The sequence below is a fragment of the Gopherus evgoodei genome, chromosome 14, assembly GCF_007399415.2.
Source record: "Gopherus evgoodei ecotype Sinaloan lineage chromosome 14, rGopEvg1_v1.p, whole genome shotgun sequence".
Classification (NCBI taxonomy): Eukaryota; Metazoa; Chordata; order Testudines; family Testudinidae; genus Gopherus; species Gopherus evgoodei.
The window spans coordinates 4,581,505-4,604,641 of NC_044335.1; the positions used below are offsets into that span (position 1 = coordinate 4,581,505).

The following is a 23,137-nucleotide window of genomic DNA, read 5'->3' on the forward strand; positions in this document are numbered from 1 at the left end:
ATCCTGTAGCATTAATATTTCCTCGGGGGAGGGGGGTTGGAAACTTATGTATAGCACACTAAATACTCTAAATCCTCAAACAGTAAAAGTCAATTGAAAGTAGCCATTTACTTTGCTATATTGTTGCTTTGGGGCTATAATGCTGTTACGGTGTCAGAGAAAAATCACACACAGATCTGAAACGACATTTCGGAAAATTTTAAATCCCCACTCAATCAAGTTGTAATGTATGAAGACTATCAAGTTAATTTCACCTGAACTTGAACTCCTTTTCTATTTACGATCAAAACATTTTTAGTGACATGATAAATAGTATCATATACAATTTATCTGCCAAGCATACTTCTTGAACTAATGGATTTGATTTATTCTCTATATTTAACCACCCTTTTTTCAATCAAGGGCCCCTAAAACACTATTTGTCTCCAAAAATACTGTGGATGTATGCATAATAAGGGTTCTCCGACTCCCAAAACAGTATCTTTTGCGTCAGACTTGGACTTTTACCCACCAATTCAGAAGACCCTCACAGCAGATTCCTGCCAAGACTGGATGACGTTACTAGCTTCGCCAACATCAGTATATTTTCCCTGACCATCTTTAATTTAAAAAAAACCAAAAACAACTAACTGCCAGCAGAAGTCTCCCCTCAAAGCCGCTAAATGTTCAAGCTTGTTTCTTCTAAAGAAATTCTTAAAACAAGGTTTGTTAAGGTTAACATTTTATCCATAATGCAAGAAGGATCAAATTCACAAGTGAAGTGATAAACTACTATTTAATTTTCCAATATCAGCATGAACATAGTCCATATACGATTTCCATATTGCATTAAATAAGTCACTTCTGTCTTATAGTCTGATTGATTTTTCTTCTGTGATGCCAGGAATTAAACTCATTATCCATTTAGCTTCTATCAGATGTGCGTGTTGTCCTTCCAGGGTCTTGAGAGAATTATTTCTGTTGACATTATCTTTGTCTCTCAGGTGAAGTAATTCCATCTTCAGAAAAATTATTCTGAATGCATGAAGCTGACAGAGCCAAGACAATCTCCTGAAGCACTCCTCTCCAATACCATACCTCATAATTCACTAGTTTTTCCAAAATCTCAATTGTATGTGTAATTAGTTCCATGATTATTTGAAGGCTTCTCCATCTCATGAAAGCAGCTAGTAGGTAAAACGAAGCCATCTCCAATTACTTTCAGAAATTGGGATGTGGAGGTATTCTAGATCAATAGATGTATAGTATGCTATAAGACCTCTCCATTTCAGGGACCTCTCTAATGACTTCAAACTTCAGCAGGTGAGCTACTGTTTCACACATTGCTTTGTCTGCAGAGGTTCCTTGAGGTCTGCAAGAATATAACTGTCTCCTCAGGAATATGAAAATACCATGGTGTAGTATCTTCTGGTACCAGTCAGATGATCTTTGACCAGTGATGCTTGAAAATAGTAGCCTCTTCCAAGGGCAGAGGAATCCTTGGACAGGTAAAACTGGTAGCCATGTGTTATTTTCTGTGTTTAAATTCCAGATGGAGTAAGCCCTAGATTTTCCTCCTTGGGAATATCTATCCTCTTCCTTGGGAGTAGCCAGAAGCTCTTTTAAAGAAGCACCGAGGAAAACAAGACCTACAAGAGGGCTAGCCTTTCTGGCATGAATTAGAAGAGGCTGATGCTATGTACCTGCAGAATATCTGGTTGACATCACTGTAGATAGATTTCCAGGTTCAACCAGTAGTTCTCAGATATAGGGGTTCTGGAGATTGCACTGGAAGCCATTACCTATGCCACAAATCTTAGCCGATGTCTACACTACCATGGTAAGTCAACTTAAATTACACAACTCCAGCTACGTGAACAACATAGCTGGAGTCGATATAGCTTAAGTCGATGTAGGGGTTGACAGAAGACACTCTCCCATCGACTTACCTTGCTCCTCTTGTTCCCGGTAGAGTACCGGGTCAACCAGAGAGCGCTCTGCTATCGATCTAGCGGGTGCATTTATCGCCAGACCCCCGGTGCATTGATCGCCAGACCATCAATCTGGCTGTAGTGCAGACATAGCCTTAGAGACCCTATACAAGAATTAGACAGAGTCCTCTCATCAAAGTGAGAGAACATTTGAAAATCAGTTCTTCCAATGTTTGGACTTGGAAGGAAAAAAACTGTTAGATCTGTCTAGGCTAGAAATACTATGATTGATGATTTGAACATGACTGCCACAGCTTCATATTTTTGTACCAGTAGGCTCCTGAAACCCCCCTTCTGAAATGGAAGGACAGTATTTTTGATTAAAGAGGCCACTGCTGCATCTACTTTTAGAGGCTGTAGAAGTCACTTTGCCTTTTAGGAAATTGGAACAAGCATATAGGATCAGATGAGTGGTCCATCATCCATCTATTCATTCAAAGGAAGATGCAAGAAATCTCTGTTATGAAGTGAACAGGGTTTTTTGTTTTTTGTTTGTTTTTTTTTGTTTTTTAATGTGTATCTTCTTTCCTTTTGGTGTTCCCATTCCAACCTGAAAGTTCACATGAAAGGGAACAACTTCTTGGACTTCGTTGGAAACAGGCTCCCCTTGGAGTTATTATCCATAGCAAAATGAGAAAAAGTATCGAGAGTATTTAGCAACATTTTCACCCATCTTGAAGAATTTAGGCAGCAGCAGCAGCCTTTCTTGGGTTTCTTCTTCAATGCCTTCAATCTGAAGTTCAGATAATTTCCCTAACATTTGATACGGAAGACCTCTGCCACTACTTGTGTTTCCTTCAGCTTATTTTGGCTATATGTATGTTTTTCTGTGTGTGTTGTCTGTCTTCTGGATATACATCTCATTACTAGTTATCTTACATCAGAGAAAAGCCATTTGTACCACAGTGATGAAATCAGTGTAAGGGTCTAGATTGAAGATGGCTAGGATAAAGGAAACTGTGCTAGCTTGTGATGTGAATCTCCTGCTGCTTTTCTTCATTTTGTTTGTTTGTTTTAAATTCAAGCAGGACTTCTTTGACTAGACCCTTTTGAGGCTGAGCCCCTGGAGATAACCTGAATCAATCTTTACTAGCCTTGTACTTACAGACAGAGCACTTGCCAGTCTCACTGGATGAGCAGAGCTTCTCATCTCACTGGATTTGGCTATTTCCTGTTCAGTATATTCTTACCAGATTCTAGAGTCTAGCAAGAAAGGACCAAGTATTGCCTTCCCTCCCACTCACCAAGACCTTGGCAGAAGATACAGCCTCTGGGCAGGATGAAAGAATCTCTAACCAAAGAAGGGCAGGAGTTGAATGATCCTAGTTTGCTTGCCCATATTTCTAAGGGCACTAAAGAGGAAGAAGATTGAAGGATACATGGGGGCAGGGGGGAATGAAACGCTGGACTCTCCCCCAAAATATTTCCCTACGGGGCAGGGTCTTTGGAGTGTAGGCCATGCAAATCTGCCAGGAATCCTGAGGCACAGGGCTGACAGTAAGTAGCTGTGGTATTGTCAGACAAGATAGATGCAGACTGCATGAGAACTAAAGCCAGTTTGGAGTGAGGATTGGCCCAGAGAAAGTTGGGGAGCTCAATTATTCTGCTCTGAGTTCAGGCTCTACTAAAATATTAAGTACAAGAGTGGTAAGAGTACTGGAAATCAGGCTTTGCAGCGCCATGAAAAGTGGCTTACTGCAAAAGCACTGTAGTTGTATTACTGTAGCACCTAAAAGCCTTAGTCATGGACCAACATCCCACTATGGTAGAACAAACGAACAAAAAGACAGCCCTGTCCCACAAAGCTTACAATCTAAGGATAACCCAAGAGACAAAACAGAGTAAAAGTAAACAATGAGACAATATTGGTCAGCATAACAGACAATGGTCTCAGCACTTAGACCACTGCTGTGCTATCAACTTTTTCTAGGTATCATGGAAAAATAAAATTTAAGGATCGTTTGAAGGAGCATCTTTCGATAACTTTGCAGATGTTTGGGGGGAGGGGGCGGGCTCCTCCCAAATGTGATGGACAGCATAGGAGAAAACATAAAAGTGCTTGTTTAAAAGTTTAATAAGTAGGAAATGGAGGGTGGCATCAGTAACCAATCAGAGGCGGGAGTCAACTGCCCGATAGACAACGACATAACAAGTAGGGTGGAGATAGGCCCTGAAGGGCCTTGAAAGTGAAGACAAGTTTGATGCAAAGAGATGTGCTGCATGCTGAGAATTTTCTCATCTTTGGGTTCTGAGATTCATCTACTTTAGGGAAGGGGAGGAAGCTAGCTCTGAGACTAACAAAAATCACTCAACAGTAAATCTGAATCTGGCAGAATAGCTGCAAAAGAAAAGTGGAAAAACTGATAACACCTCACTACTGGAAAGAAAGACTGAATTTCTCATTCCTCTCTCCCTAAATTGAAGAAAGTCTGGAGACTGGTATCTTAAGTCTTTGGAAAGACCCACAAGAAGTTTCTCCAGATGGAGTGATAGGCAGGAGCACTCTTTCTAACATCAATTTGCAAGGTGGTGAAAATATTTGTGAGAACTAGTGGCCATCGCACCAAGAGAATTCCACATTATCTGTCACCTTCAAATTTGTTGGCAATAATAAGAACATTGTGTTCAGTTTGACTAGTAAAGTTTAACATCTTCCAATTTGAGAGAAACAGTTATAAAATTACTTGATCTGTGTCACAGAACCAGTCACCTTATATACTTTGTTCCACATTCACCACGTTTGTAACATCATTGTACTTTTTATATAAGAGGTCTTTGGGGGAGAAAATTAAATATGACTCAAATTCAGAAGAATTCGTTAGTTTTTTGTCTACCTATGTCAAACTAAAGCATCTGTTTTATGTCAAGGATCACTAGGGGATTAGCACAAGTTAAAATTAAGGCAATTTGCTAGTAGTTAATTCAGTAAGCTCCAAAATCCTCCTCTCCCGTGTTCCAGTTTTACACACTGCTTTATGGTTTTAAGATTTTGGGTTTCTACCCTCCTTTGTGATTAAATATAGCTATTTATGAGAAATAATGGGAGTTCTATAGAAATGTAGCCCCTCAAATGACTAATGAAAGCACCTCAGACTAAAGAAATATAAATTGTGGAGCAGAATTCAATTTTAGAAAAACGGATCATCACATAGACAAAACTATTAAACTGTGAGCTTATCAAAGCTCTTGTTAATACTCTGAACAAGATCTCAATTAACTCAGATTGGATTATTTAGGCCTGAGTTCTATTTAGTATTTAAATGCAACGTGGCTCCTGAAAGACTTAAACAGAACTATTTAATAAGAGTCCTAGTTTTGAAGAAAATAGCATTTTTTAAAAAATGAAAATATTTACCAGAGGAAGTCATACATGTCCCCAACACAGTTCTACTAACCCAGATGAAAGATTTCAAAAAATAAAATAATCAATAACTGACAACTTCCAGAATGATTTCATTAACAATAATAGGGTCATTAATAGATGAACAAAACTAAATGAACATCGCATTAGAGTATTAAAATTCAGTTCTCAATTAAATTAACAAATTTTGAAGTTTTACTATAAAGTGTATGGATTAGCATTACTCTAACTTTGCACCATGAGCAGTTTTAGTTTTATATTTTGAAACATCTACTGTATGGTCTCTGTGTGTGTGTGTGTCTCACACACACACACACACACACACACACACCCCTACCGATCTCTCTGACATGCTTTAATTCTCCAAACTCTAATGTTAGTAAGACTCTTGAAAATGTATCCACAGCTTCGTTTATTCTTCACTAAGCCTTTACTTGTATCCTGCATATTTCAAAGATGCCTTACTACTTTTAAATTTGTCCCAAATTTGGAATACATGCATGTGTGCATAACTTTACACGTGGTTAGCAGTCCCATTACAGTCAATATGTAACCAAGTTACCCGCACACACAGTCTTTGGTTATCAGAGATTAAGGCCTCATTTTACAAACAGGATCAATCTATAACCAAACTTTAGTATAGCTACCTTCCTATCAAGATACCCATAAACACATAAGGAAGCAGCCTTTGAAGAAAGCATGTGAAAAGTACAAAGAGTTGCTGAGTTTGGAGAGAATACATGATTTAAGATTTAGCCTGTATCTCAGACAAAAAATAGAATACCAAGAACAGACAAGTTCCAGTTTTGGATCAGAACAGTCTGCACAGTTATTAAAAGCAAAATGTAAGTAAGAGCTGTATTGGCTTTTTTGGCAGATATTCTGTTACCAATATTTCACTCATCACAAAACAGTATTATCTACTTATATAATTACTGATGTCATTAGAAATATTTTCTGAAGCTATATTTAGGAAGTTAACCTCTTTACAAATCCTTGCTATGTAAATATCAGGAGACAAAACAATCATTACAACAATGAGCTTTAGAGAAACTTAAGGTAATAAAATAAAGATCTGATGATTAAATAAGGTGTTACCATATTACAGAGTGAGCATCTTCATACTACCATAACATGTCATCTTGGTGATTTTATAAAACTGAGTGAAACTTCTGATTACACATTTAACAAGTCAAGCAGGTCTATCAGTTGTTAATATTCAAAGAAGTGCTTTTCTTTTTTCTTCTTTTGGGGGGGGGGGGGGGCAGAGGCGAGTATACTCTGAGTACTGAATAATTCACAGCCAAATAGCTAAGTAATTAGAGTATTTGTCCTCTGTCTATAGTGTTGGGTACACAATTGGTGCATCAAATTTTACGTAACAGCTTCTCACATTTTTGAATGATTCCTCTAGTGTCGGACTATTTATCTTTTTCCAAGGCTACCAGTAACCTTGCAACTACTAGCAGATGAGAGATTAACTCTTTACTTCCTTGTGTGTGACCATTTCTGATAGAAAGTCCAGGAGGATTAGCAAAGGATTATTTGGTTATAAATATCCAACAATTGTGGTATTTGGTAATAAGATGCATCCTAATACTCTCTAATGAGTGGATATGTCCACCATATATGCATAAATCTTCTCTCACTCCACAATTTCTTCCAATATGAGGTACCCTTGAAAAAACATCTTCGTCTAAATCTCAGATTGAGAATGCTGGTCCTCTTTTCCAGATCAAATCCCATTTTTCTTGGGTAACGTGTCTATCCAGCTCCTTTCACCCATATATCATATGTGATGTCACTAAATTTTTAGTTTAATAAATTCTACCTTTGCGCTGCTATGTATTCCTCCTTAATTCCACAGAATTTTACTTTACGAAACCCGTTTCCAATACACAACTATCACATGCAAACTTCCAGCCTTTAGGAAAAACTTCAAATAGAATGTATCCAAGTTTAAAGTGTTGTATATTTTCCTACTTGGAAAGTATTCATTGGGGTCACAACAGAAACAGAGCTTCCTCAAAAAAAAAAAAAAAAGATATTAGCAACACATTTATAAAATATCCAACAATGTGATATGAATCGAGGTTGAAAAAGTAGGGCACCACCAACCCAGACCTCCATCTACAACAGTCTGCCTGATTTCCTATGGTAGTTACATAAATACTAACAACCAACCCACTGCTTACCTTCACTGTAGTGTTAGCTTGCGTTAACTGCACTCAAGTTAGCCTAGTTCACATGGCAGCGGTCACACCACAAAATATTTGAGCTGCACAGAGTGTATTAGCAGCACAGAATAGCTGAGCTCCCACTCCATTATTAGCTAAACCCACACCTCCTGCCCCGACTGGCCAGCTAGCTACAGTTTAAAGCACCACTTCACTCAGTCTAGTGCAGGGGTCGGCAACCTTTCAGAAGTGGTGTGCCGAGTCTTCATTTATTCATGCTAATGAAAGGTTTCGCGTGCTAGTAATACATTTTAACATTTTTAGATGGTCTCTTTCTATAAGTCTTTAATATATAACTAAACTATTGTTGTATGTAAAGTAAATAAGGTTTTCAAAATGTTTAAGAAGCTTCATTTAAAATTAAATTAAAATGAAATTGTCTACCACTTTGACAGTGTTATATAACAGATACTATGGCGATCAGGCTATTTATAGTTTTTTAATACCACTTTTATTGTACAAGTGAATAAATTATTCTGCTACCCAATCTCAGCAGAGAATATTTTAATTGATAAAAACAGCTAACAAACCTTGGAGAGTTCATTTCCAATGGTTTAGAAAATGTACGTTAGATATACCATTCAAAGGCTTTAGTATTTTACCAGGTTGAACTTTGAAATATGGTCAATTCCCCCATTGCTCTGCATTACTATGCCCAATTACCACATTAGTTTCCCAAGTACAGCCTCTCACTTTCCAGGGAACAAAGGAATAAGGACCCTGCAGAGACAGCATCCCCAGTCTCTGACACAGAAAAGTCTCTCTAGTCTACAGGATCTTTCTGATTGATCTATCAGTTATTATAACACCCTCCAGAGGGAGGAAACATCTGTACTCTGGTGAAGGAAGGTTGCCACAACATTGCCTTCCAAGAGGCCAGTGAACCATGAAAGCTCATCTGTAGGGACACTGACAAATCCTCCCCCACCCAAACAAACTGTAGTCTGAACATATTTTCTCCACAAGCTAATGTGCAAATATAGTAATTTGATTCTACTGAAAGCATATTGATTAACGGACTGCAAAAATAGTATAGAAATTGTTTCTAAACAAAAATGCACTTACACATAGTAGTAAAACTAACTATTTAGTTTTCAGACTGAATTAGTATCTGAAATTTAGAACCTTAAGGGCACAACCCTGCATTAATCTTATCTCCACTGCGCTAAGTACTCTAAGCAATTCAGAAATTGTTGATTTTACACCATCAATACCTAGGCATACAGGTATGCCCTCAGGACAGAGTAGCAGCCTTACCAAAACTCAAGAATCATCAGTTAAGTTAGAACAGTCCTTTAAAATAGGAAATGGTTATAGGATTATCCTGTCAATATTACATGAGTAGTCCCAAGATTAAGATTTAACCCAACTAAAATTAAAGTGTTCCAAACAAAAAAAACCCAGCTACATCATATTTTAGTCATGAATAAAATGAAAGGCAGAAAACGCACTTCATGGTTGCAAGGTAAGTCTACAGAACTGTCCCTCATAAAAATCTTGGAGACAAACAACAATTCTAAGATATTTTGTTTCTTTTGCTCAGAAGGAAAATAGCAACAAAAACACAGATTATAAAATTCTTTGATCAATCCAAAGCATCATCCAAGAGAAAGATTTTTTTTAGGATAAAAACCAACCAAAAAAGTGTACAAATAATTTAGCTTGTGTAAAATTAAGTAGTACATAGCCTTGAGAGTGAAAAAAACAAACAAACTAAGGACATATTTTATAGTAGCCTATTATTTATAAGAAAACAACATAAGAACGGCCATACTGGGTCAGATCAAAGGTCTGTCTAGCCCAGTATCCTGTCTTCCGACAGTGGTCTATGCCAGCTGCCCCAAAGGGAATGAACAGAACAGATAATCATCAAGTGATCTAACCCCTATCGTCCATTCCGAACCTTCATCTCGTATTCATGTATGTATTATATGCCATACTAAGAACAACCTACCATTCCATACTACCCTGGGGGAAAAGCTTAACTGGACTATAGACAAAAAAATTCAAGTGTTGCTCACAGATATCAAGATAAAACAGATTCAGCTAACAGATTAAGGAAGAACTGAAACTCAGTCCAAAAGTTTACCATGTAAAATTAAATGAATGCATCCCATGTTTCTCTTTCCCTTATCACCTGCCCATGTCCTCACACACACACCCCCATCCCCCAGCATTCCAACATTTTTAAAATTCCAGTGCAGACGAACTTTGCTAGGTTGGGTCACACTTTCAACTCTGCTGCTTGCAGAATAGGACACAGGATGCTTGTCAATTTCACTTGGCTCTAGCTGAGAACACTGGAAAAATAAAATGTACAGGAAGGCAGGCATAGGTGTGTTCTTACACTACTACAAATTAATCGGAAAACAGAAAAACAGAAGAGCATTGTGTCTGCGCTTGGATTACTCCACCTACTTAATGGGTCTGAAAAAGCAGCAGAAGGAAAGCGCTGATGGATGATGATTCCCAGTAATCACTCTCTGTTACTCATGCTTGCAATGGAAGAGCTCACTCTCCAGAAGCAGAGCCTATTTCTGTAAGGATGTATTTCGGGGGGGGGAATGTACGGAAGGGATTTGTATTGATTGCTCCAACTTATTTCAGTTCTGGCTGTTGGGGTTTTAATGTGTTTTTGTTTATCTCCAGCACTGCAGTATCATGGTCTAAAGAATATAAGTATTTCTGGCCCATCAGACACCTTCAGCTCTCCTCCTAGAAGAGGTCATCTTCTAACTGAAGACTCCACTGATGTCTAAGATCTCATCTTCTACTATATTTTGAGTTTCCTGACTTAATCTGCACCATACAGGTTGAGAGTTTGAACCTGTTCTCTGAGGTAGAGTGCTTGGAAATAGCCTGAGTGAATCAGTTGACTCCCTCCCTCATCCATTGATCTGTTAGAGCATGTAAATATGCCAAGAGTGTAGTTGCCAACCATTCTTGTATTGATTGAATTGGGTGTCTTTCTGTGTTCTTGGACACCCTCTATCATAACAATCTCTAAAAGGAAGAAATTTTCCCGCAGTTTGAAATTAGTCTCAACCCGGTGCCAGAATTCAGTTGCATATTCCTCAACCAGATTATGCTAATTATAGTTGCAGGCTCATTACACCATGACTATTGAGAAGAAGTGGTCTTAATGGACATGATCAACATGGAGAGGCTCAGGGCTGTGACATTATCTGTTTGTTTTCCTAATTATTATTTTACAAAGCAGTAGTTTCGAAACGTTTCACAGGTGTTCACTTTGTCATTGTCCCATTAAGTATAAAATGCCCTGAATGCTACTTGCTATAGTTACCTTTCCTTGGAGTTTGGTAGAGTTTGCGATAGTGAAGATCCCTAAGCACAAAGCTTCCAGATGTGAGATGCTCTTGGAAAGTAGATTTATCAATCAGTGATGTTTACATTCAGATTACATACTAGATATTCACAGCCAAATTTAACTTTAGGTCTCAGTTCTACAAAGATCAGCTTTTAATTTACTGACTCAATTGAAATAAAGGCATGTGCTGGTCTTTGCAGGATCAGGCCTAAACTTATGAAGGAAGGAATGTTTGCCTCATCACCAGTGAGAGCCTCAGTATCTTAAAGTTAGAGCTTGCAGATTCACAGAGAGACAAAGAATACCTCTTGTAGTCTGTGCGCGCAGAGGAAGCAGTTCTCTCTTTAAAAAGAAATTAGAAACTGATAAAGGAAAAAGGGACAAAAGACAGGCTGAAATCCTTCTGATGAATGTCTCTCAATCCTACACGTCCTAAGGATCCCCTAGTTATGAAAAGTTGCTATGTCAAAGACTTACACTTTTGTTTCATCACTGCTATTACTTGTTCTTGATACTTAAGTGACTTAGCTGAACATTCTCTGCTTATGTAAAAATCTAATAAAAGTAAAGATCTCTGCCTTATCCATAATGTTTCTCAGATTAGAAGACAGTGCTTTCTAGGGGTAGAGATTGCAGGAGTAAAAAGAAGGGCAAGTACCCATTCTGGTCCTTAACTAAATGTCTTCATTCTCTATTATCTACAGGGACAAGATGGTATATTGGAGTGCCTTCATCATAAGTCATGTCTAGTTCTCAGTGACACCACAGGTCCAAAGATCCAGTGGGTCCTTACCACAGATATTGGTCTATATTTGAAGGAATCTGGAATTCACAATTTTGATTTTTTTTCCTGGCCAAAAGGACTTGTTTCTTGAATCAAATTAAGGGTGCTTACTTCTGTCTGATAACTGTTTACTCAAGCTGTGCTTTTAAACATTGTGCAAACCGAGTGTGTCTATGAACATCCAGTACAAAAACATAGGTCCTGATCCTGCAAAGACTAATCACACACATGAGTAACTATATAGTGTGAGTACTCCCACTGAAGCCAATGGAGTACAGCTTCCAGGATCAGGAATTTAGTTTATAGATGATGAAGAGGTGACTTTCAGCCAATTTTTTTTCGGGGGGGGGTGGGGGGGACGGGACAACAAGAGGTTAACGATATGAGGTGTTAAATCTTATATATGACAGTATATTTATTTGTTATGACTTCGTCTTCTTAAATAATGTGATTCACTGTTATATTTTACCTATCTCCCTTCTATAAAACATTATGAAGAAAATATGTTATTCATTACTCTTAAGACATTTAAATTTTAATTATAATTCTTCACTCTACCTTGTTCTAAGTTTAGTTTGTGTGCTGTAACTCCATCATAACAAGATATTTTTCAGTATATTCCTCAGTCCCAGGTGTACTCTCTTTTAAAAGGGCTAGCCACTTTCTGAAACTCACATATCTACATTCTAATAGCTGTGTTCTGTACAGTTATTAGTCACAGACTAGCTCCCTAAAGGAAGGGTATCAATTTTCAGATCAACAGTACCAGTTTTTTTTTTAATGACATGGCATTAAAGCCATACTATTTCAGCAAGTCTAAGGAAGTTTGAGGAACCACAGCTGTTTTTTCTAAATACAAAAGAACTACAAATGTCCATTCTGTTGTTAAGGTCCATCACTGCTAACTCTTGTTTGCACCTGATCATGGCTAGGCTTCATAGAACTGAGGCTGAGCTAGAATAGGAACAGTAAGAGCAGTGAAGCTCCTGCCTTTCCTGCTTTTGCATCACCACTAGTTTTTCTTCTTTTTTTGAGTCCTGTGATAGTCTCTCTTCCGGCTTCTCATCTACTCAGAGAGAACAACAGACTGATCAGGATTAATGAAGGTGCCCACACCAGAAGTTAGGAACAGTACAGTAGCCAAAGAAATTTGCGTCAGATTTTAATTCTGTGTTAAGTTTTTAAATTAACCTTCATTATCAATGTTAAGTTAAAATTTAAAGACAATTCAAAGTCCTCACGGTAATGCTTTCTCCCCACCACACACAAACTAAAAAGCAACTTTCTTAAGTGTTCAGAACTTACCAGTAGTTGATAATTGTTTTCTTTAGTAAAGATAAATGCCACGAGGTGTCATGGTACACCATACATGTTTTAATGAACAGAGGGAAAGCGTTTCTGGTAACAGGCTTTGGAAGGTTCATCAACTGTCCTGTAACTGGGAAGGAAGAAGAGAAGAAAATCTTAATTTTAAGCTATTTAAAAGTCAGTAAGTTTTAAGTCAGATATTACATATTATGACTTGCACGTTCTTAAAGGCACCAATTAAAAAAAGCCAAGCCTGGAAGTTGTCTAAGTAGTAAACTAAAAGTTATTATTTAATAATAAGAAGAATGCATGTGCTTTAAACTGGTATACCTGTTAAATCATGCAAAATACTATTATATTTACCATATCACAAAGATAAATATTCCTGAACAATTGCATAAAAATGTTAATGTCTAAAATCAGCTGCATAGAAAGCAAACTTTATTAAGTTTGCAGATGATTTTAAAAATATTGATTCCAGTCTTAATTAACTAAGGATTGCATACTATTAATAGACATGTGGTCAGCAGAACTCATTATGAAAGAAATCCTGAACCCAATGCTTCCAAGCCCCTTTCAATACAGGGGCTGAATCTTTAAAGAAGTGGCCGCACAGCTTTCACAAGAGACCAAAAGAATCTCTCTGTTATACAGAAGTTCCTTCTATCTGAAGTGTGACACACTGCCAAAGAAAGGTATTTAAAAATACATTGATATTATAACAATAAAACAGAATACAGTTACTACAGTGATCAGGCAAAGGAAAAATTTACAGTACAAAAACCTCACACTTCCAGCACACAGGAGTACAGCGAAGGAAGCTGCCTAATGATCTCAGGCTACGTCCAGACTACCCGCCCTATCGGTGGGTTAATATCCATTGCTCGGGGATAGATATATCGCGTCTAATCTAGACACGATATATCAATCCCCGAGCGCGCTTATATCGATTCTGGAACTCCATCAACCCCAACGGAGTTCCAGAATCGACAGGGAGAGCCGCAAACATCGATCCCACGCGGTGTGGACGGGTGAGTAATCCGATCTTAGATATTCGACTTCAGCTACGTTATTCACGTAGCTGAAGTTGCGTATCTAAGATAGATTTCCCCCCCGTAGTGTGGACCAGCCCTCAATAAACAATATGTCCCAAAAGTAAGTAATGTGAAAAAAAAATTAAATGCATTGTGAAGTGTTTACTTTGGTGGTGTTACACTTTGCATTTCCATTACACCATCCATCCAAGCGCCTCAATAGTCTTAATAAACAAACATTCCCCCCCCCCCCAATGAGATCTCTCTAAAATGGATTTTGCTAAGGCAACTCAGTTTGACAAAGATTAAAATGATCTGTCCAGTACAATACAGGAAGTCTGTAGGAGACATGGTTCTATTCCCAGCCCTATTGAATCCATCTTCCATTTAGACCAAATCACGGTTACAGAAAAGCACTGCACAAGGCCCACTAAATGAACTGTTGCCCTTCAGCAATCTGAGAAACTTCTGAAAAAACAGCAAGGATACAAAAGGAAGTACAACTAGATACTTAACTGAACTTAAAGAAGCAGTGTTTTTTTACACCAACACAAACAAAAATTAGCAAGAACCTCCCTATTCCACTTGATAACATTGCTGATACTTATGGCTGGATGGCATCCTCCCTCATAGGCCACTAATTAAATCAGTCTTTTGTGATATTAGAAGTTACCATGATCTATAAACCTCTCGACTTCAAAAAGCTTCAGTGTGGGAATACAATGTAGAACATAATATTCTCATTATTTCTCCTCTCATCCCCTCTCTCGGCGTTCCCTTTGTACTTGACTTCTAATTCATTTCCTCATATCCTCCCACCTCTATTCATTCCCCTCCTTTCTCTCCATCTCCTTCCCTCACCCCCATGCCACAGAAACACTGCTTATCTGCCACATCTCTGCTCCCTCAGTCTGTAACCTATGTAGCAAAGACAGAACAACAGCTCCAACAGTGTCTCACACCACTGGGGCTTGCATCACAGAAGTAAAAACAGGAATTAGCAAATAAAGCATCTGAAAAGCAGGATACCTTAGTTAGAGGATGCTTGAGAAGTATGTCAAGCCCCCAAAGGCAGGTCAAAGAACAGCAAGTACCCTAGAAGGAATCCCAACGTTAGAGACTATATCTCATCCGATATTGCGCCTAAAGAGAGAGATCTCCTCACCCTTCTTACTGTTTTTTGGCTGTTTCGTTTAGTACACTCGCTATGGGATGTCTGACAAAGTTTCCAAGTTCAATGTGAAAAGGGGTGGGTGAAAGAAAGAGGAAGAATTCTGAGACATTAGAGAAGAGAAGTATTGACTTGAGAAGTATTTTGCAGGAGACAAGGGAGAAACAAAATGTAAAAGTTGAGGTAGAGAATTTAACATAAGTAAAGAAAGTCAATGATGATAAAAGAAAGAGAGAACACTAAAACACTGCAGAATTATATACACCATGTTTGGTGTTTTGTGGACAGTCTGTTTTTGTTATTTACGGTAATTTAGCATGGTAGACAGACATCCTTTTCTATTTTTTTTTTGGTATAAATAAAATTTAAATCCAGTAATCTATCAAAAAAATAAAAGGAAATGGAATGAAACCAAGAAGGATATGGTGATAGTAAATTAAGATTTTTTTTTAATCGTAAATAGAAAACTGTTTGACAATATGTTACAAATAAAAACAATTCACACCCATTTCATTATTTAAAACATCGGGGGCATAGTTCTGACGGGAGTGGCAGCACAGGTATTTTTCATCCAGGCTGTCTGTCTTAGTCCCCAAATTAGCTGGTATTGGGAACGCTTTTTCCAACTACCAGACAGACATACACACTAATCAATCCTCATGCTTCAGCCAGGCAGGGTCAGGAAGAAGTTTCTCCCAATGCTACAGTAATGCTTGCAGAGAAGATGCAAAATCTTAATTGTGCATCTCCTCTGCAAGCAATTGATATCAAGTGCCAAGAGCAGTTAATAGACATTAGGATCAACTGCCTTTTCTGATATGTTTTCCTGACTCTACATTGCTTAACTTGTGACAAAGAGAAGACTGGCTTGGATGGAACACAGCAGGTCATTTATATCCAAAGAGCTTTAGTAATAACATAAGAAAAAATTGTGAAAGGTAACTGGGTAAGTGTGGAACTACTCTCAATTTTAACTATTCCTCAGTATGTGAGCCCCTGCTCAGTTTGCTAAATACAGTCAGCAGCTAAATTCTTGGCACATATACCCTGCTATTCTAGTTACTAAGTATATTTCAGCACATACACCAGTAACTGTATGTGTAGAATGTTTTAGACTTCTTTGCTGCCCCATATCTGGAAACTCCCACCCCAACCTCATTATATAAGTGAATTTTAGATAACTAATATGAATAGTTAGTATATAAATGTACAAGTTAATAAAATAATTGAACAGGAACAAACTCCATAATAATATGGGAACGGAGTGCAAGTATGCATCTATTTAAAGGGAAACTGTACCAGTTACTTTTCAGCTAGCTACTGCACATATCTACAGACATATTGCTCATTCCTGTGCATGCGCGTGCACACACACACACGTACGTGTATCAAACTTTAACATCAAGCAGATCATGGTTCCATCTAACTAGAGTTCTGTCAATGATCCCATCTTCAGCAAAGAATTCAAGAGTAATGAAAAATCCACACTTCAATTTAAAAAATGAATGTTTCCTTAAAGTGTGCTTAGGTAAGAAAATTACAACTGTAATTTCCTCTAACTATATTGTTGAGGACTTTACGGAATAATGAAATACAAACCTCTTACAGAAATATATCATAATGTTTGACAAATGTACCCAAAATTTCAGACTATTTTGCATTAATTAATTAAGACAAAAGCATGTTGTGTGCTAATAGAACACATCATCTATGAATTTGGAAGCTCTTTAAAGAGGTGGGTAAGTATTAGTATCAGCATTTTACAGATGACCAAAGATATACATAGAGATTATGTGACTCGTACACTGAGTCATAAGCAGAGGTGGGATCAGAACCCAAATCTCCCAATTGCTGTGCATTCAGAAACATCAAGGCAGCATCAGATAAATAATTTAATACTTTGGGCTGTGGGAGTCAAAATTCCTCTCTCCCCTGCCCCAAGACTGATGGAACACCAGTGACAACTAATCCAGTAGAAGGTCTGGGGAAATCAAGTAAATTGGGAAATAAGAACTAGCCAAGACCATCAGAGAATATTATTTTGATACAACCCCCCCTAAAATAATGGTTCGTTAAAAAATTAACACTTGAAAAATGTCCATGTCTATATCTTAAGGTAAGCAGCATGAAATATCACAGGCATCATTAAAGAACCAGTATCATCATTGCACTCTAAGCAAAAATTATGTATCCCACAACCTTGTTAGGTCCTTTTTATTGTATCTGCAATTTACAGACAACCACACAGGACATTTTCCATTATCATTATTGAACTGTAAGATACGTAAGTGTTAAGAGACATATTGTATAAGTACACTGCACATTCGGAAAGTTTAAGATAGGTCAGCAGTACACCGACGACAAAATAAAAATTATATTAATCCTTTTGTGTAAAGTGTCAGAATTTTCTACTGCAGTTTGTTGCCAGTAATGGACAAAAACTGCTGGCTCCAGGGAATTACAATGAGTATAAGGAATAACCATTAGAACAGCAGGTAGCTGATTCAAAGATTTCAACTAAGCCCTCTCTTTACCCCTTTGTTTGCCCATTCAACTAAGCATGTAGGAGCAAGGAAAACCCATGTGAGTGCTTCACACCAGAGCAAGACAGTTCAGAATACATCATGGAGTGCTCCAGAGTAGCTAGCTAACACAGGCAAAAATAGTCACTAAAGAAGCCTTAGAAAAAGTTGGGCTGTTGTAGGAAATACTAACTAAGAACAAAAGTGTGGATTGGGTGGTAGCCTTCAGCTGGCAAGACAGGAAACATTGTTAAAAACTTTAAGCATGTGTATATAATAGATCAAAATGGGTGTTATTAGGAGAAACTTCAACTGGGAAGCGAAGGCAAGGCAAAACCAGTTTCAAAATATACCCCATCTCACATCAATGCAACACCATGCCAGAGCATGAATGAATATAAAAACAGTAAGTAACAGGCTAAAGACCTTTCCTTTTTGCAGGGGGAGGGTGGAAGGCTACTTGCCAAACTGGTTTTCCTCTAAGCTTTCCAATTATAAAAGCCTCTTGCATAGAACATATCCACTGCTGTACAACTGTCCCAGAAAAAACACAGACCACGGGGAGAAAGTGGCCCATTTTCTTTAGTCTCTAAGAATCATGTGTACAGGTCATATTTTCAAAGGTTCAACTTATTAAAATATATATCATCACATTAACAGAAATTACATTAGATAGCTTTTAAAATATGAAATTGTCATGTTCACTCTTACAGTCTGTAAAATTTACTCCCAGTTTTGCACATAGCACTATAAAATATAAAACTTTATTTCCATCACTTACATGAAAACTAACAAAGTAAGTGAAAGTGACTGGCATCTAAAAAGATGCTATTTTACTATAATAGTGAAGTTGGAATATGAGGAAATGTCCCATCAGAAAAACAAAAGTCTATAATTTTCTCTTTAAACTGCAATTATCCCATTAGTCTATCAAACCAAATCATAATTTTCAGGAATATGTGTATGAGAATTCCAGCAAACACAAATATGATGTAGTTCCCAGCGTGGCCCATGGGGCAATCTTCTCTATCAGCTTCTGTTAGCTCCCAAAAACACCTCAAAGTGATAATTCTTCACCACATGCTGAAAATGTTGTGACTAATAATACACTCCTCCACCCATTTTTTCCATCACTAAAATGATTTAAAAATAGAGAACTTGACAAACAATGGCTAAATTCCATTTCTTTTAATTCAAATCAGTAAAGCCAAATTTAATCCACAATAAAATAGAACTTGCCACTAGAAGTAAATGCATTTTCGCTAGCTCTTGCAATAATAGTTATGAAGATATACAGTAAAATATACAAGTGGAAAAAATATCCAGTAACTGTTAGCTTCTTTTCTAAAATTATACCCTCATTTTTGTCTGTTTTTAAAATCACCTTACCTTGTTCTTTCTTTCTGTTCCCCCTTCTCCCTGCACCATTCTCTCTTTGGAAAAAGTCCCTTTAAGGTAGGTAATTTAACAAAAATGGAACTAGACAGAAAATTTGAACATGTAATAAATATTTTGTTGAGGACAACTGGGAGCTAGTAAAAAACAATACAAGTGAGGCAATTAAAATGCATGTAAGAACTTCGGTACAGGTGTCTGCAATAGCACTGTTGGCAAAACACATTTGCTAATTAGCATATCTTTAAACAATGCTGATAATAATCTTGTCCCTATAATCCATGCTGAATGAATCGCTGAGATTGTAAAATAGAAAGCATGTGGAAAGTCATTAAAAGTCTCTGTTACACCTTTCTTTGTTTATATTTTCCTTGCCAGGTGTAAAAAATATTGTTCTACTTATTTCAATTCCTTCAGAATGTTCAATTACGCATTTTAACACAGGTTCTTTAGTGGTGCATTAAGTATCAACAATTTTTTTTCCATCAAAAAGAAATCCTCCCACTATTACAATCTCGAAAATCTGCTCCATTCTCTATTTGTCATCTGGGATTGAGTTATCAGACACTACTTGTATTACTTTGTGAAACTGACATGTCTATTTACAGGCACACAAAGGCAAGCCAGTACCACAACCCCCTATTTTACAAACACCTTCCTAAACACCTCTTCTCTCCCCCCTATTTTTACAAATACTTTGTTTTTTTTCAGTGGGGAGGAGAACGTTATGTACATTAGTTTTTCACCCTGACAAAACAATTTCAGTCACTTTTGCACTTGTTACAAGTATATTAAAAATCACCTACATCTCCAAAGAGGAAAGACATTCTTTGGAGGTTGTTATTTTTTTTTAATAGGGTCACTTCCCCCATTTCAGCCTGCAATTAAAATGGAGGCAAGGCCAGGCGATCTGTGTCTGGCTTTAGGGGGAGACAATAACCCAAAATAGGCCTGGCTTTAAAAAGAGAGAAAGAAATACAACATGCTTCACCAGTATTATTACCTCATCCCTTTTTCCAAGCAGTTTTGAACCACACTCTTGACAAACTCTTGGTCCAACTTGCACAGATGCTGATTTTTTGGGGGTGGAAAGGTTTTTAATTCTGGAGCCAGAATTCAGGCTTGTTATTTGCAAGTGGAGCTGCTGTTAAAATGCCCCCTTGTCTCCTCTCCTCTCCCTTGAGCTGGGTGTTGACGCAGCAGAAATTACCAGCTGGAAAATTCCCCTTTTGGAGGTTACAGGGAGGGGGGAGAGGGAGGAGGGGGAACGAGTCATGGGGGAGGGGGGGGTTAAACCCTGCCACTCACCTAATTAACCCATCCACCCACGCAAAGTCAGTCACGCGTGCCCAAGGGGGCTCCATACCCCTTCCACAAAGGGAAAATTTCCCCATTGCCCCCCCCCCGAGTGCAATGGGCTTTGCCCAGCGCCCCTCAGGGGGCTCAGAGAGATTCAGGGATAGGGAAGGGTGTTTTCAGGGCAGAGGAGACATTTGGGCTCAGACAAACCCCAACTGTCAGGACCCCAGCACCTGGGATCGCGCACTGACCCCCCCCCGTTACCCCACTCCTGGGGGGTGGGGGGAGCAGCTCTCCCCCGAGGCAGCCAGGGAGGGGGTGTCTTCGGCACCGGGTGAATCAGGCTTCCAGCACCGCCCCCAGCCGGCACCCCGGGGGGCGAGGCGGGTACCTGCCTCCCTCAGCTCCTGGGGCGGGGGGCGCCTCCGCCAGGCCAGCGCCGCCCACCCCCGAAGCGCCGCGCGACTCCCGTGCTCAACCCCACGCCCCGCTCCGCTCCGCTCCGCCCGAGGGACTGGGGGCAGCTACGTCCCTAACGACCCCCCCGGACCACGGGCGGCAGCTGGACCCCCTCCCTAGCGGGACGCGTGGCCGCGCTGCCCCGGGACCCAGCGCTCAGCCGGGGGTGGGGGGGAGCGGCCAGTGCCCGCGGACAGCCCGGAGCCCCGGACCAGGCTGGGGAGGGCAGCTCGGTCCGGGTGGCGGGCTGGATCCCTCTCCCCTGAGGGGCCGCGAGAAGCGGAGAGCGGGCTGGGGCAGTCAGGCCCCCTCCCCTACCGGGCCGGAGAGGAGCCCCGCCAGCCCCTCTCCTCAGGGGAGGGGGCGCCGGGAGAGCCTGGCTGGGGGGGTCTCGCTTACCTGGGCCCCAGGCGGGGGAGCGGGGTCTCGGAGCGGCCGGAGCTTTGGCTCCTTCGGTCACTCAATGTCTCTCCTCACGGGTGGGGATGAGGGGGGGAAAGCTAGAGGGGGGCGGGGCGCGCTCCCGCTGCTCCCCCTGGCGCGCGCTCCCAGGCGGGGGGCGCGCGGGCGCGGGCCCGAGACCGGTGTGGGGGCGTGGCCAACGAGGCTCGTGCGGCCTCCCTCCCTCCTCTGCTGCGCTCCCACTGGGTGACGCCTGACACGGGCCTCCGTAAGCCCCGCCCCCAGCCCCGCCCCCTCCGTCTCCCTTGCGCCAGGGGATCGGGGGCGCAGTCAGCAGCTGCCACTGCCGGACACCGGAAGTGAGGGGAGTGCGCGGAGCATCATGGGAGACACCCCCAGAAGGGGGTGGGGTGCGCGGTTGAGCGTTGGCCTTGAGGAGGGGCTGTTCCCCCCCCCGGGAGGCCCCTTTGCCGGGCCCCTGAGGTGCCTTCTCGGGAGCAGCTCACCGCCCACCTGGCCGCAGGTGCCTCAGTCTCCCCCCGCCCGCAGCCAGGCTCTGCGCCCGGCCGGGCAAGCGGGGAACTAACTGGGGGGGTTAGCTGCTAGCCCCCGCGGCGGGTTTGGAGGTTTACTGGTAAATGTCAGCAAAGGTCACTTTCACCCCCACGCTCACAGCCCGCGAGGAAATGTCTCCGTCGCCGGTGATCGAAATTTGCAAGGAAAATGCCGGCTGAGAACTTACTTCGTTACCCTTTGGTTGAAGGAGATTTACTTGGATATTTGTAGCTGTGATGTTGACCCCGTCCCCCACCGTGCTGTAAAAATTTAAATGGATAAAAAATGCTTTAAAATAAATATTAATGTTGTATAAAAAATTAATTCCTCTATTTGCAGTGTTGTTGTAGCTGTGGGCTGTTAGGATCCCTGGATATTAGCGAGACAAGCTGGGTGAGGTAATATCTTTTATTGGATGAGCTTCTGTATATACACATAGGGAGATTCTGCAAGCTACTCTCTGTAGGTTAGTTATACATGAAGGAGGGACGGCTCTTAGAAAGGATAAGCTGCTCCCCCAAGAACAATACAGCCATGCTCACTTCAGAGACCCCTGACTTCGATGGGATTGCAAGTGGGCAGCTGTGGGTCTAACAGATCATGGAAGTCAGGAGAATTGGATTCTATCACTCTGTCACAGTAAAATGGAGATCATGCTTCCTTGCTTATGTCGGATGCCTTGAGGTCTACAGCTGAAAAACATTATTTAAGTGCAAAGTGTAATGCCCTGTGACTATAACACCAAAAGATCAAAACTGTGCTATATGTCATGGGATGGAGCTAACAGCTCTGGAACCTGCAGGACATCACACTCTTGAGATGGCTTTAACAGGCAAGACAATGGGTCTCTGAAGCCCATGTAGTTGTACAGTTGTAACGGGGCAGAATTTAGCTGGAAAGATTAGGACCAAATATTCCAAGTATTGAAGTACATGCACTTATTGTGATTATGAACACAAATTGGGTAATTATGTATGTAAATAACTGGAAGTGGCTGTTTATGTGCAGTTATCTGATTTATGTGTGTAACCTCAGTATTGCACAGACAGTTGTGTGCCTAAGCTCTGAGAATCTGCTCCCTAATTTCCTTTTCCTCAAATCATGGTACATATAAGGTCACTTATTTAGATAGAATATTTTCCCCCATGCAAACAGATATTGGATCAAATGGAACCCTGGAATAAAGAGAACCTACTCCACTGAAATCAGTCAAATTACACTACTGCTCCTTACTTAAGTGCATTCCTAAAAGGATCTTTTGATCCCTAGTAAGTTTTAAAGTGGATGAACAGGTGTTCCAGCATGTCTTTCT

At 40.1% G+C, this 23,137-nt stretch overlaps 1 protein-coding gene across 9 annotated transcripts in view; it reads right to left on the reverse strand.

Moving 5' to 3' along the window:
- The window catches only part of ZBTB46 (zinc finger and BTB domain containing 46), a 99,008-nt gene extending 77,591 nt beyond the window's left edge, over positions 1-21,417 (reverse strand). For 3 of the 9 annotated variants that reach the window (XR_003996565.1, XR_003996566.1, XM_030533846.1), the window contains exons 1-3: positions 21,268-21,417; positions 20,114-20,336; positions 12,986-13,118 (exon numbers count right to left, since the gene is read on the reverse strand). The gene's annotated coding sequence lies outside the window, so the exon portion shown is untranslated. Of the gene's footprint in view, positions 1-12,985; positions 13,119-19,104; positions 19,195-20,113; positions 20,337-21,267 lie in introns of all 9 variants that reach the window. The other 6 variants (XM_030533848.1, XM_030533853.1, XM_030533852.1 and 3 more) reach the window with 6 other exon arrangements.
- Positions 21,418-23,137: the final 1,720 nt, after the last annotated feature.